At 43.9% G+C, this 15,827-nt stretch overlaps 1 long non-coding RNA gene across 1 annotated transcript; it reads left to right on the top strand.

Annotated features, from left to right (window-relative positions):
* Positions 1-11,869: 11,869 nt before the first annotated feature.
* LOC127910120 (uncharacterized) lies at positions 11,870-12,917 on the top strand. Its single transcript, XR_008073976.1, has 3 exons — positions 11,870-12,428; positions 12,478-12,722; positions 12,772-12,917. It is a non-coding gene; the product is annotated as an uncharacterized LOC127910120 (long non-coding RNA).
* Positions 12,918-15,827: the final 2,910 nt, after the last annotated feature.

Here is a 15,827-nt window from a genome sequence, read left to right as displayed (position 1 = left end):
AACACAGAGGTAAATGTGTAATGACTCAGAGGTAAATGTGTTATAACAGAGGTCAAGGTGTCAACTCAGAGGTCAAGGTGTTATAACTCAGAGGTAAATGTGTTATAACTCAGAGGTAAATGTGTTATAACTCAGAGGTAAATGTGTTATAACTCAGAGGTAAATGTGATATAACTCAGAGGTATCGTATATGTGTTATAACACAGAGGTAAATGTGTTATAACTCAGAGGTAAATGTGTTATAACTCAGAGGTAAATGTGATAACTCAGAGGTATATGTGTTGTAACTCAGGGGTAAATGTGATATAACACAGAGGTAAATGTGTTATAACTCAGGGGTAAATGTGATATAACACAGAGGTAAATGTGTTATAACTCAGAGGTAAATGTGTTATAACTCAGAGGTAAATGTGATAACTCAGAGGTATATGTGTTGTAACTCAGGGGTAAATGTGATATAACTCAGAGGTAAATGTGTTATAACTCAGGGGTAAATGTGATATAACACAGAGGTAAATGTGTTATAACTCAGAGGTAAATGTGTTATAACTCAGAGGTAAACGTGTTATAACTCAGAGGTAAATGTGTTATAACTCAGAGGTAAATGTGATAACTCAGAGGTATATGTGTTGTAACTCAGGGGTAAATGTGATATAACACAGAGGTAAATGTGTTATAACTCAGGGGTAAATGTGATATAACACAGAGGTAAATGTGTTATAACTCAGAGGTAAATGTGTTATAACTCAGAGGTAAATGTGATAACTCAGAGGTATATGTGTTGTAACTCAGGGGTAAATGTGATATAACTCAGAGGTAAATGTGTTATAACTCAGGGGTAAATGTGATATAACTCAGAGGTAAATGTGTTATAACTCAGAGGTAAACGTGTTATAACTCAGAGGTAAATGTGTTATAACTCAGAGGTATATGTGTTATAACTCAGAGGTATATGTGTTGTAACTCAGAGCTAAATGTGTTATAACTCAGGGGTAAATGTGATATAACTCAGAGGTAAATGTGTTATTACTCAGGGGTAAATGTGATATAACACAGAGGTAAATGTGTTATAACTCAGAGGTAAATGTGTTATAACTCAGAGGTAAACGTGTTATAACTCAGAGGTAAATGTGTTATAACTCAGAGGTATATGTGTTATAACTCAGAAGTAATTGTGTTGTAACTCAGGGGTAAATGTGATATAACTCAGAGGTAAATGTGTTATAACTCAGGGGTAAATGTGATATAACACAGAGGTAAATGTGATATAACACAGAGGTAAATGTGATATAACTCAGAGGTAAATGTGTTATAACTCAGGGGTAAATGTGATATAACTCAGAGGTAAATGTGATATAACACAGAGGTAAATGTGATATAACACAGAGGTAAATGTGATATAACACAGAGGTAAATGTGATATAACACAGAGGTAAATGTGTAATGACTCAGAGGTAAACGTGTTATCAGTGGTGTAAACTACTTAAGTACAAATACTTTAAGTACAACTTAAGTCGTTTTTGGGGGTATCTGTACTTTACTTTACTAATTATATTTTTGACTTGGACTTTTATTTCATTACATTCCTAAAGAAAATGATGTACTTTTTACTCCATACATTTTCCCGACACCCAAAAGTACTTGTTAAATTTTGAATACTTAGCAGGTCAGGAAAATGGTCCAATTCACACACTTATCAAGAGAACATCCCTGGTCATCCCTACTGCTTCTGATCTGGACGCTCACTAAACACAAATGTATTGTTTGTAAATTATATCTGAGTGCTGGAGTGTGCCTCTGGCTAGTCGTAAATTGTAAAACAAGAAAATGGTGCCTTCTGGTTTGCTTAACATAAGGAATTTACAATGATTTATACTTTTACTTTTACTTTTGATAATTAAGTATATTTATATATAAAACCAAATACTTTTAGACATTTACTCAAGTTTTAGACTTTAACTCAAGTAGTATTTTACTGGGTGACTCACTTTTACTTTCGTAATTTTCTATTGAGAAATCTTTACTTTTACTCAAGTATAACAATTGGATACTTTTTTCACCACTGTGTGTTATAAAATATAGGTAAAGGTGTAATAACACAGAGGTTTAGAACAACAGTAATGGTGGAACACAAGCTGATAAACAAAGTAGGTGATTTAAATGCTCCTTGAGTTTAGTCCTCAATAACTTCTCTGTTGTCCCCTCAAGAAGAAGAAGCCTACTCTACCGCCATGTTAATCATTTAAAAACTCCCACACGACAGTTCAAACACAACATTAGTCACAGTGAATACCTTTGTACCAACATGTACACTATACCACAGAATCTGTAATGAAAGTATAGTTTTCACAGAAATAATGGAATGTAGTTTGTTAACCAGACACACCCTTTTGGATTTTGACCCTCAATGAGATATACTATGAAAAAACAAGTCTATTGTTTTCAGACAACACCGTCCCGTCACCGTCACTGTCACCTTATGACAAATCTTGGCAAGAGAGTTATGGATAAGACATAATTTACACCCTTCTAGCGGCCTGAACGTTGTGGTGATTAGACAGTTGGTCTCTTTAACCCGAGGCTTAGCATGGATACAGTGATATCATAAGCCTGGCTGGAGAGATAAAGTCGTCAACCTCTTAGTTGGTAAACTCACCAGCACTACTGCTTATGTTTTGATCATCGCTCCTGCCTTCTGTTGAGATAAACTAGAGATCAACTGTAAGGTTGGGTCTCAGGTCAACGACCTACAGTATAACTATGATCATCGCTCCTGCCTTCTGTTGAGATAAACTAGAGATCTACTGTAAGGTTGGGTCTTAGGTCAACGACCTACAGTATAACTATGATCATCGCTCATGCCTTCTGTTGAGATAAACTAGAGATCTACTGTAAGGTTGGGTCTTAGGTCAACGACCTACAGTTTGGCCAGTAGGGATATCCTTGTCTCATCAAGCACCAGTGACTCCTGTGGCGGGCCGGGCGCAGTGCACGTTAACCCAAGGTTGCCAGGTGCACGGTGTTTCCCCTGACACATTGCGGTGCGGCTTGGTTGGGTTGTGTATCGGAGAATGCATGACCTTCAACCTTTGTCTCTCCCAAGCCCGTACAAGAGTTGTAGCGATGAGACAAGATAGTAGCTATTGGATACCACGAAATTGGGAATAAATAAATAAATAATAATATAATTGTTTTGATCACGCAGACTGGGATATATTCTGGGAAGCCTCTGAGAATAACATCGACATATACACTGACACGGTGACTGAGTTCATCAGGAAGTGTATAGCGGATGTTGTTCCCACTGTGACTATTAAAACCTTCCCAAATCAGAAACCGTGGATAGATGGCAGCATTCACACAAAACTGAAAGCGCGAACCACCACATTTATCCATGGCAAGGTGACTGTGAATATGGTTGAATACAAACAGTGTAGTTATTTTCTACGTAAGGCAATCAAATAGGCAAAAACGTCAGTACAGAGACAAAGTGGAGTCACAATTCAAAACCTCAAACACCAGACGTATGTTGCAGGGTCTACAGACAATCACGGGTTACAAAGACAAAACCAGGCATGCGGCCCGTTCCCAAGGACAGTGGGCTCTCGTACTCCCTGGCCAACGTGAGTAAGACATTTAAACGATGCAATCGCCATCGCACTTAACACTGCTCTCTCCCATCTGAACAAGAGGAATACCTATGTTAGAATGCTGTTCATTGACTATAGCTCAGCCTTCAACAACATAGTACCCTCCAAGCTCATCATTAAACTCAGGGCCCTGGGTCTGAACCCTGCCCTGTTCAACAGGTGGTGAAGGTAGGAAATAACACCTCCACTTCGCTGATCCTCAACACAGGGGCCCCACAAGAGTACGTGCTCAGCCCCCTCCTGTACTCCCTGTTCACCATGACTAGGTGGCCACGCATGCCTGCAAATCAATCATCAAGAGAGAGGTTATTTTCCTGGCACTACTACGACATGGCCCTCAAATCCTCCCTGTAGGCTGTCTCGTCATTCTTGGTAATCAGGCCTACAAAATCAGGCCTACACAACAGTTGTAGACCTGATTACCAACAATGACGAGACAGCCTGCAGGGAGGATTTGAGGGCCATGTCGGAGTAGTGCCAGGAAAATAACCTCTCCCTCAACGTCAACAAAACAAAGGAACATGGACTTCAGCAAACAGCAGAGAGAACCCGCACCTATCCACATCGACAGGACCGCAGTGGAGAATGTGAAAAGCTTCAAGTTCCTCAGCATACATATCACAGATGATCTGAAATTGTCCACCCACACAGACAGTGTGGTGAAGAAGGCGCAACAGCGTCTCTTAAACCTCACAAACCTTTACAGATGCACAATTGAGAGCATCATCTCGGGCTCTATCACCACCTGATACGGCCATGGCACTGCCCGCAAGCGCAGGGCTCTCCAGAGGATGGTGCGGTCAGCCCAAAGTTTCACCGGGGGAACACTGCCTGCCCTCCAGGACACCTACACCACCCGATGTCACAGGAAGGCAAAAAGGATAATCAAGGACAACAACAACTCGAGCCACGGCCTGTTCACCCCGCTCCCATCCAGAAGGCAAGGGCAGTACAGGTACATTAAAGCTGTAACTGAGAGACTGTAAAACAGCTTCTATCTCAAGGCCATCAGACTTTTAAAAAGCCATCCCTAGCCGTCTACCAGCTGGTTACTCAACCCTGCACCTTAGAGGCTGCTGCCCAATACACTGTACATAGACATAGAATCACTGGTCACTTTAATAATGGAACACTAGTCACTTTAATAATGTTTACATACTGCTTTACTCATTTCATATGTATATACTGTATTCTATTCTACTGTATTTTAGTCAATGCCACTCCGACATTGTTCGTCCAAATATTTATATATTTCTTAACTCTATTCTTTTACTTAAAATGTTTGTGTATTGTTGTGCATTTTAAATATTACCGCACTGTTGAAACTAGGAACACAAGCATTTAGCTACATCTGCAATAACATCTGTGTATGCGACCAACATGATTTGATTTGATTTGATCCGTCGATGTCACACTTCCGCATCTGCGGTGATAGGTGACAGGCATCTTGAGACTCGTCTGAGGTTGGTACAGCCAATCTGCCAACTTCTGTATGTAGAGTCTGAACAGTACACACTAATATGACCCCCTGTGAAAAGGTGAGACTCTCCTGAATGTCACGACTCCGACCGAAGGAGGCTCCCCTTCCTGTTCGGGTGGCTCTCGGCGGTCGTCGTCACCGGCCTACTAGCTGCCACTGATTCTTTCCTCCCCTTCCTTGTCTGTTTATTGGTTACACCTGTTGTGTATTTGCTGATTAGTTGGGCTTTATTAGCCAGCCTGTTACTTGTGTGCACGTCTGTCGGTTACGTGTTTCCCATTTCGTGGGTTTTGCTGGACAGTCCAAGTGTTTGGGGCGTTTGTTTTGTTGTACACCCTGTGTTTTCGCAGGGTTGGCTTATGTTCGCCGTTTTGTGCATTCAATTAGTACTACCCTGAACTCTCTGCTTCCTGCGCCTGACTTCTTACCGACTGCACCCAGAACGTTAAACTGTACACATACATGTCTGTTGTTTTGGTCTAGAATAACCACAGGACTCACAATACTTGTCAAAAGGTCCCCCGGAACCAGTTGAAAAAATGTGTGGAAGTAAACGACAGGACCAAAGTATGTGGACAATATGGAGTTGGTCCCCCCTTTGCTGCTATAACAGCCTCCACTCTTCTGGGAAGACTTTCCACCAGTTGTTGGAACATTGCTGTGGGGACTTGCATCCATTCAGTCACAAGAGCATTAGTGAGGTCGGGCACTGATGTTGGGCGATTTGTCCTAGCTCGCAGTCGGCATTCCAATTCATCCCTAAGGTGTTTGATGGGGTTGAGGTCAGGGCTCTGTGCAGGCCAGTCAAGTTCCTTGTGCACGGGGGCATTGTCATGCTGAAACTTTTGCCACACAGTTGGAAGCACAGACATGCCTAGAAAGTCATTGTATGTTATAGTGTTAAGATATAATTTCACTGGAACTAAGAGGCCTAGCCCGAACCATGAAAAACAGCCCCAGACCATTATTCCTCCTCCACCAAACTTACAGTTGGTATTATGATTCGGGACAGGTAGCGTTCTCCTGGCATCCGCCAAACCCAGATTCGTCTGACGGACTACCAGATGGTGAAGTATGATTCATCACTCCAGAGAATGTGTTTCCGCACCAGAGTCCAATGGCGACAAGCTTTACACCACTCCAGACGACGCTTGGCATTGCGCATGGTGATCTTGGGCTTGTGTGCGGCTGCTCTGCCATGGAAACCCATTTCATGAAACTCCCAACGAAAAGTTATTGTGCTGATGTTGCTTCCAGAGGCAGTTGTTTGGAACTTGGTAGTGAGCTTTGCAACCAAGGAAAGACACTTTTTAAACACTACGCTCTTCAGCTCTTGGCGGTCCCGATCTGTGAGCTTTTGTGGCCTACTACTTCACAGCTGAGCCGTTGTTGCTCCTAGACGTTTCCACTTCATAATAACAGCACTTACAGTTGACCGGGGAAGCTCTAGCAGGGCAGAAATTTGACAAACTGACTTGTTGGAAAGGTGGCATCCTATGACGGTGCCACGTTGAAAGTCACTGAGCTCTTCAGTAAGGTCATTCTACTGCCAATGTTTGTTTATTCAATCTTGGTTTCATCAGACCAGATCATCTTGTTTCTCATGGACTGAGAGTCTTTAGGTGCCTTTTGGCAAACTCCAAGCAGGCTGTCATGTGTCTTTTACTGAGGAGTGGCTTCCATCTGGCCACTACCATAAATCACTGATTGGTGGAATGCTGCAGAGATGGTTGTCCTTCTGGAAGGTTCTTGCATCTCCACAGAGGAACTCTGGAGCTCTGTTAGAGTGACATCGGGTTCTTGGTCACCTGCCTGACCGAGGCCCTTCTCCCCCGATTGCTCAGATTACCCGGGCGGACAGCTCTAGGAATAGTCTTGGTGGTTTCAAATTTCTTCCATTTAAGAATGATGGAGGCCACTGTTTTTTTCAGGACTTTCAATGCTGCAGACATTTTTTTTTACCCTTCCCCAGATCTGCACCGACACAATCCTGTCTCAGAGCTCCAAGGACAAATCTTTCAACCTCATCGCTTGGTTTTTGCCCTGACATGCACTGTCAACTGTGGGACCATATAGACAGGTTTATGCCTATCCAAATCATGTCCAATCAATTGAATTTACCACTGGTGGACTCCAATCAAGTTCTGTAAACATCTCAAGGATGATCAATGGAAACAGGATATACCAGAGCTCAATTTTGAGTCTCATTGCAAAGGGTCTGAATACTTATATTTAATAAACATCTTTTTTTATATAACACAGCCACCCTATGGAAATCCCAATCGCTGCCGGTTGTGATACAGCCCGGGATTGAACCTGGGTCTGTAGTGATACCTCTAGCACTGCGATGCACCACTGGGGAGGCCCTATATATTTGTTTATACTTCAAGGAGTCTTAACATTTAAAATCAAATAGCAAAATGATCCTTGTTATGACCTTCTTAAACAATTCTATATAGCTTAGTATAGCCCACCCTCTCCCGGCTTAGACAGGGCGTAGACTCTTATGGGTAAAAGATGGAGTCTGCAGTAGGGGGAAACAGTGCTAATGGCCGCCCACCACCACAGTTATTGTTTTTGTTGCTGAGCTGAGGAGCGTCGCTCAGCGTGGTACAAATGGGGGACCTGCAGCACATATTGTTCTCTTCTATCGGTTGTGCAATGATGTCAGAGGAAGTGGCTGGTTCCCCGTTGAGGATTCCAGCTTTAAAACAACATCTGTCACATTCTGACCTTAGTTATTTTGTTATGTCTTTGTTTTAGTATGGTCAGGGCGTGAGTTGGGTGGGTGGTCTATGTTCCGTTTTCTATGTTGTGTTTGCGTTTGGCCTGGTATGGTTCTCAATCAGAGGCAGGTGTCGTTAGTTGTCTCTGATTGAGAATCATACTTAGGTAGCCTTTTCCCACCACTTTCGTGGGTGTTTATTTTCTGTTCTGTGTTTTATTTCACCGTTCAGGACTGTTTTCGTTTTCGTTCTCGTGTGTTTTGTTGTTTTCGTTCGAGTATTCGTTTTCATTAAAAGAGAATATGAATACATACCACGCTGCACCTTGGTCCTCCTCTCTCTCTCCCAACGACGAGCGTTACACAAGCAAACATTTTGAGAGACTGCTGTACTAATTATGGGGCTTTCTCCATGTAGCCATGTCTGTTTGAGGTCCATGAAATGTTTGACTGTTTGAAAAGACAACTCTTCTATTTTTGTAAGGCTTCTATTTCAAACAAGTACTATTATTGGAAATGTTTGCTTGAATGTGTTAAGTCATGTTATTGCCTGTAGGGTTGTCGAGATCCTTGGGCAGACTGCAACTAAAGGGAGTTTGATAATAGTTTTGGGTAAACTCTCCTCTCAGGTAGAACGTTTCAGAAATCAGACATATTTAGTACACAAAGACACTGCAGTGCTTGGGCAGATGTGATTAAATCTGGCCCTAAGTAACAGGTGAGCCACTAAGTATGAATGGGGGTATCTATAGTGGTGTAGCTGTCCACGGGACACCTTAGGTGTTTAACCCTTTATGTGTCCCACATGGCTCCCTATTTTGCTATATAGTGCACTATTTTAGACTTTTGACCAGGGTCTACATGTGAAAAGTAGTGCACTACATAGGGGACACTGTCACCTAAACGGTGTGATCCACTGCCCCAAGAGAGGTTTGGGTGGGCAGCAGCTGCTGTTCAACCATCCAGGGGAGAATGATAGCCGACTCCCAGACCACACACACAGCCACACACAGGACCACTCGTCTACACACAAGCCCTGTACTCCAGAACTGCTGCCCCTCAGATCAGCTTTCACACCCACACACAAGCAGAGACACACACACACACACACACACACACACACACACACACACACACACACACACACACACACACACACACACACACACACACACACACACACACACACACACACACACACACACACACACACACACACACACACACACACACACACACACACAGTATGACAACTGAAGGGGAAGTCCAGTGATTGGAGACTTTATTGTAAAGAAACACAGCTGTCACCATGAGACTGACTCACAACTGGTAAGGACCCCATAAAGATATTGGATACCTTGGCCTATATACAGTAAGTGCAGAGGGGTTTTCCTTAGTAGTCATGGTCTTCAATTAGCATACCTTCTTATCAAACAATCATGATTTCCTAGCTGAATGATGCCGTAAAATCTTTACATACGCTATATGTCAAATGGGTTAATTTAAAAAATGGATTTGAGGGCATCCAAGCATGACTGATGAGGTTGGGACAGTTCAGTCTTTCGCGATTACTTACACACTTGTTGCGGAATTTGGTTCATTGTGTCAAAACTCTACACACAAGCCAAATCAGACACAACACTTGGCGATAAACATTTCACCTCTGTCAAAATGAAACTCTGCAATCAAAACCTAACAATCCTTTTTCAAAATGGCATTTTTTCAACAGAATGATACACACAGGTACCATTTCAATGAACACAAAAATAGAAATGCTTCAGAAAAAAATATATACAGCTTATTTTTTTGCCATTGCAGGTTTTTAGAACAAAAAAACACAAAGAATTACAGTACTCAATACAAAATGTTACTGTAAACTAATTACATGTAAAATAATGGTGTTTTATGGATCCCATCTTCTGTTAGGGTCTGGCCACTACCTCATCCATATCACAAACAATGTCATCCCTGGCTAGACAACAGGGAAAATATCCAACCCTAGACTGACCCCACCTCAATGTCTCCGCATGTCTCTTCCATTGCTTGCAATAGAGGCAGGCGGGCATGTGGTTGGCGGTCATACACTTTCCAACGACAAGCCGAAAACAATTCCTCAATCGGATTGAGAAATGGGGAGTAAGGGGGTAAGTATACAACTGAGAAGTTATTGTGGTTGGTGAACCAGTCCCTGACCAGAGCAGCCCGGTCGGATCTAACATTATCCCAGATGACAACAAACCTGGGCTGCTCTGGTCCGTTCTGAACAACTGCATTATGTAGTGCATCCAGAAATATGATAATGTGTGCAGTATTGTAGGGACCGAGGGTGGCATGGTGATGGAGAACTCCTTGCAGACTAATGGCGGTGCTCAAGGAGATATTTCCCCCTCGCGGCCGGCCCAGAGACATTCACAACGGCTCTGTAACATTTCCCTCTCGCAGCCCAGAGACATTCACAACGGCTCCGTAACATTTCCCTCTCACAGCCCAGAGACATTCACAACGGCTCTGTAACATTTCCCCCTCGCAGCCCAGAGACATTCACAACGGCTCTATAACATTTCCCTCTCGCAGCCCAGAGACATTCACAACGGCTCTGTAACATTTCCCTCTCGCAGCCCAGAGACATTCACAACGGCTCTGTAACATTTCCCCCTCGCAGCCCAGAGACATTCACAACGGCTCTGTAACATTTCCCTCTCGCAGCCCAGAGACATTCACAATGGCTCTGTAACATTTCCCTCTCGCAACCCAGAGACATTCACAACGGCTCTGTAACATTTCCCCCTCTCAGCCCAGAGACATTCACAATGGCTCTGTAACATTTCCCTCTCGCAGCCCAGAGACATTCACAACGGCTCTGTAACATTTCCCTCTCGCAGCCCAGAGACATTCACAACGGCTCTGTAACATTTCCCTCTCGCAGCCCAGAGACATTCACAACGGCTCTGTAACATTTCCCCCTCTCAGCCCAGAGACATTCACAACGGCTCTGTAACATTTCTCCCTCGCAGCCCATAGACATTCACAACGGCTCTGTAACATTTCCCCCTCGCAGCCCAGAGACATTCACAACGGCTCTGTAACATTTCCCTCTCGCAGCCCAGAGACATTCACAACGGCTCTGTAACATTTCCCTCTCGCAGCCCAGAGACATTCACAACGGCTCTGTAACATTTCCCTCTCGCAGCCCAGAGACATTCACAACGGCTCTGTAACATTTCCCTCTCGCAGCCCAGAGACATTCACAACGGCTCTATAACATTTCCCTCTCGCAGCCCAGAGACATTCACAACGGCTCTGTAACATTTCCCTCTCGCAGCCCAGAGACATTCACAACGGCTCTGTAACATTTCCCTCTCGCAGCCCAGAGACATTCACAACGGCTCTATAACATTTCCCTCTCGCAGCCCAGAGACATTCACAACGGCTCTGTAACATTTCCCTCTCGCAGCCCAGAGACATTCACAACGGCTCTGTAACATTTCTCCCTCGCAGCCCAGAGACATTCACAACGGCTCTGTAACATTTCCCTCTCGCAGCCCAGAGACATTCACAACGGCTCTGTAACATTTCCCTCTCGCAGCCCAGAGACATTCACAACGGCTCTTTGTCTTGTAACATTTCCCTCTCGCAGCCCAGAGATATTCACAACGGCTCTTTGTCCTGTAACATTTCGGCCTCAACGCCTGGTTTTAGCTAGATTGAATCCAGCTTCATCAATGAACATTAACTCATGAGGCTGTGCAGCTACATCAAACTCCAGGACTCTCTGTAACAGAAAATGTATACACTGTACCGTGAATATGGTGTAACTCAAAACACAGGACCACAATGTCTACATTTTGACACAAGGATGGGGGTGGGGTTGGGGGGTGGGTTGGGTCAGACACGTTCAGTCAAAACTACAAGCTAAAGAATGGGGGCACCTGCCTAGGTCACATGCTGTCAAAACTACAAGCTACATAATGGGGCACCTGCCTCGGTCACATACTGTCAAAACTACAAGCTACAGAATGGGGGCACCTGCCTAGGTCACATACTGTCAAAACTACAAGCTACAGAATGGGGGCACCTGCCTAGGTCACATACTGTCAAAACTACAAGCTACAGAATGGGGGCACCTGCCTAGGTCACATACTGTCAAAACTACAAGCTACAGAATGGGGGCACCTGCCTAGGTCACATACTGTCAAAACTACAAGCTACAGAATGGGGGCACCTGCCTAGGTCACATACTGTCAAAACTACAAGCTACAGAATGGGGGCACCTGCCTAGGTCACATACTGTCAAAACTACAAGCTACAGAATGGGGGCACCTGCCTAGGTCACATACTGTCAAAACTACAAGCTACAGAATGGGGGCACCTGCCTAGGTCACATACTGTCAAAACTACAAGCTACAGAATGGGGGCACCTGCCTAGGTCACATACTGTCAAAACTACAAGCTACAGAATGGGGGCACCTGCCTAGGTCACATACTGTCAAAACTACAAGCTACAGAATGGGGGCACCTGCCTAGGTCACATACTGTCAAAACTACAAGCTACAGAATGGGGGCACCTGCCTAGGTCACGTACTGTCAAAACTACAAGCTACAGAATGGGGGCACCTGCCTAGGTCACATACTGTCAAAACTACAAGCTACAGAATGGGGGCACCTGCCTAGGTCACATACTGTCAAAACTACAAGCTACAGAATGGGGGCACCTGCCTAGGTCACATACTGTCAAAACTACAAGCTACAGAATGGGGGCACCTGCCTAGGTCACATACTGTCAAAACTACAAGCTACAGAATGGGGGCACCTGCCTAGGTCACATACTGTCAAAACTACAAGCTACAGAATGGGGGCACCTGCCTAGGTCACGTACTGTCAAAACTACAAGCTACAGAATGGGGGCACCTGCCTAGGTCACATACTGTCAAAACTACAAGCTACAGAATGGGGGCACCTGCCTAGGTCACATACTGTCAAAACTACAAGCTACAGAATGGGGGCACCTGCCTAGGTCACATACTGTCAAAACTACAAGCTACAGAATGGGGGCACCTGCCTAGGTCACGTACTGTCAAAACTACAAGCTACAGAATGGGGGCACCTGCCTAGGTCACGTACTGCTTTGTCTGAATGTATCTATGCAGTGCCAATAGAACACAATCTACTGCCATTTGTCACGCCTTGGTCTTAGTGTTTTGTGTTTTCGTTATATATTTGGTCAGGCCAGGGTGTGACATGGGTTTAATGTTGTGTTTCGTATTGGGGGTTTGTAGTATTTGGGATTGCGGCTGAGTAGGGGTGTTGTATAGGCTTGGCTGCCTGAGGCGGTTCTCAATCAGAGTCAGGTGATTCTCGTTGTCTCTGATTGGGAACCGTATTTAGGTAGCCGGGGTTTCTCTGTGTATTTCGTGGGTGATTGTTCCTGTCTCTGTGTAGTTTCACCAGATAGGCTGTAATTAGGTTTCACGTTCCGTTTGTTGTTTTTGTATTTGTATAGTTATTTCATGTGTCACTTTTTTAATTAAAGTCATGAGTAACTACCACGCTGCATTTCGGTCCGACTCTCTTTCGACAAACGAAGAATGCCGTTACACCATTACTGTATTACAGTATAGTACAACGACACTCACTTGCACATCGTCATAGTGAAGGTCTTTGACTCTAACACTGTTCCTCTCAAATGAAACCCTGTACAGCTGCTTCCTCAGAAGTTGGTGTTGACGCAAGATGCAGCAGAGTGTCGACATACTGACACGGTTGATATTATGGAATGTTGTGTGATCTGTGATGATTTGCTCTCGTAGTTGATGTAGGCGGATGGTGTTGTTTGCTAACACTAGGTTGACAATGGCCAGTTGATGGGTGAACAGACGTTGCCTTTCACCCTCAGGAGGTCGTCTGGCAGTTCTGTAGAAAATGCAAGTATATGATGTCGTTGGTTAGGTTCTTTTTTTACATACTGTACTGTCATACTGTACACAGTAACATCAAAACTGTATTACATGTACTTCACAGCACTATACCTATTTTTTGGTTCACTGAGGAGCACAGACCTAATATTGTAGGACAACATTGTATTGTACTGTGATGCAGAATGATGTGCAACAATTACATAGGTACAGTCTAGTGTAGAAAGTTGAAGACATACCTGTTCTCCAGTCTAAATGTCCGTATTATGGATGCTACCATGTAGCGACTCAGGTTGGGCTGGACTCTCTGCCTCCCTCATCGTCAGGCCATGATTTATGACATGGGCCACCAAAGCAGCCCTAATGTTGTCCAAAATATGTCTCTGTCTATTGCCTGGTCCCCTTCCTTGTTCTTGTCCTCAGTGTGTGTGTGTGTGTGTGTGTGTGTGTGTGTGTGTGTGTGTGTGTGTGTGTGTGTGTGTGTGTGTGTGTGTGTGTGTGTGTGTGTGTGTGTGTGTGTGTGTGTGTGTGTGTGTTGCCAATTTCAGGTATGTTTTGCATTTTGAATAGAAGTGTTTTCCCAATGATTGCAAGAGATTTCATTCTTGAACGTGTCTAATGTAAGAAACAGTGTGTAGTGTTTTACAAGTGTGTTGCAGAATTGCAAACAAAGTCAAAGCAGAAAATGTGTTTGTACTTTTGGTGTGGTTACAAAAGTTAAGTGTTTGATGCTTTTGTCTCAGCGTTCACTTTCAGTGTGTAAACAATCGGCAAAAAATGTAATCTACAGAGAATACCACTGTTATATACCCAGCATAACACCAGGAGACGATGCTAGGTTGTTTTCCTTGTTGGCTTGATTTTCCCTTTTTTCCAAGCCAAACTGAAGTCCAGAGAGCAGGCAGCTAGTAAAGCCTTCCCTTTCCCGGCCCAGGCCCCTCAAAACAAGCCTCTTTCTGTTGGGGATCTCCATGGAAACCAAGCAACTAACTTGAGGAGGGACATAAAAACCTGTTCTTTAAGGGACTGAAGGAACACCTGCCACCTCTGCAAAATACACTGCCACACTGCCACCCCATAACGAAGAGAGGGTTGTGTAACATTTAAATGAGTCCCCATCCCGAACGTCTGCTCATCCTCCGTGACTTGTTCACTGACTACTCATTATTTTATCTGTTAAAACAGCAACATTTACTGTAAATGATGGCAATAGTGTAGGAATTAGGAGTATTGGTTCAGATTGCAGTACAGTAATGACTGATATGGACTGTTTATCATTCATAGGTTGAAGATACATACATCACTATGGAATCTGCATCAAGTGTGAGAGTTCAAATTCATCAAACCCAGAAAGGTTGTGCAAGTAAGATATTTGGTTGTTTAGGCAGCAGCTTGTAAACACGAACAGGTTCCATTGAAATCCAGCAACTGGATAATCTGGTAGCGATACCATCAAGCCTTCCCCTGGCTGTCACTGTGAAAGCTAAAGCTGACGTTGGACTGCCACCTCCTACATTAACACTTTTAGAACCACAACATAAATAAAAGCAAAGAACAAGTGCTTATTTATCAGCCATTGTTAACCACACCTACATTACTGGGATTGATAGCCACTCCGTCTTTTTAGGGTTAATTGCCCTGACTCTCCAGAGTTCAGGGGTCAAACAGTTTCCCAACAAACATTAGAGAACAACAACAAATACTGTGTCATGCAGGAATGCAATCAACTGTTCGGCTTTTGTGATTCAAATGGATTTCCTTCAAGCATCACAATGACTATAAACAAACGGATCTCATCCCCCACCACCAACATTATCACCACAGTGAGTCCCTCACATTTCAGCCATTATATTTATTTTTGCCCTCACACACACAATCACACCCCAAACATCAAAGTTCTCATCAACAAGTGGCATGCAGGGATCATCCATCCAGCCCAGCCACCCAGCCAGCCTCATTTTAGCCTGCCCTGCCAGAGGCGCTATGCTCTCGGATGCGTCCCCAATGGTACCCTATTCTATTTATAGTGCACTACTACAATTTGAACAGCGCCCATAGGG

The sequence above is a fragment of the Oncorhynchus keta genome, chromosome 20 (assembly GCF_023373465.1).
Source record: "Oncorhynchus keta strain PuntledgeMale-10-30-2019 chromosome 20, Oket_V2, whole genome shotgun sequence".
NCBI lineage: Eukaryota > Metazoa > Chordata > Actinopteri > Salmoniformes > Salmonidae > Oncorhynchus > Oncorhynchus keta.
Note: the sequence above shows the minus strand (reverse complement) of the source record. Positions and strands in the feature narration are given on the sequence as shown.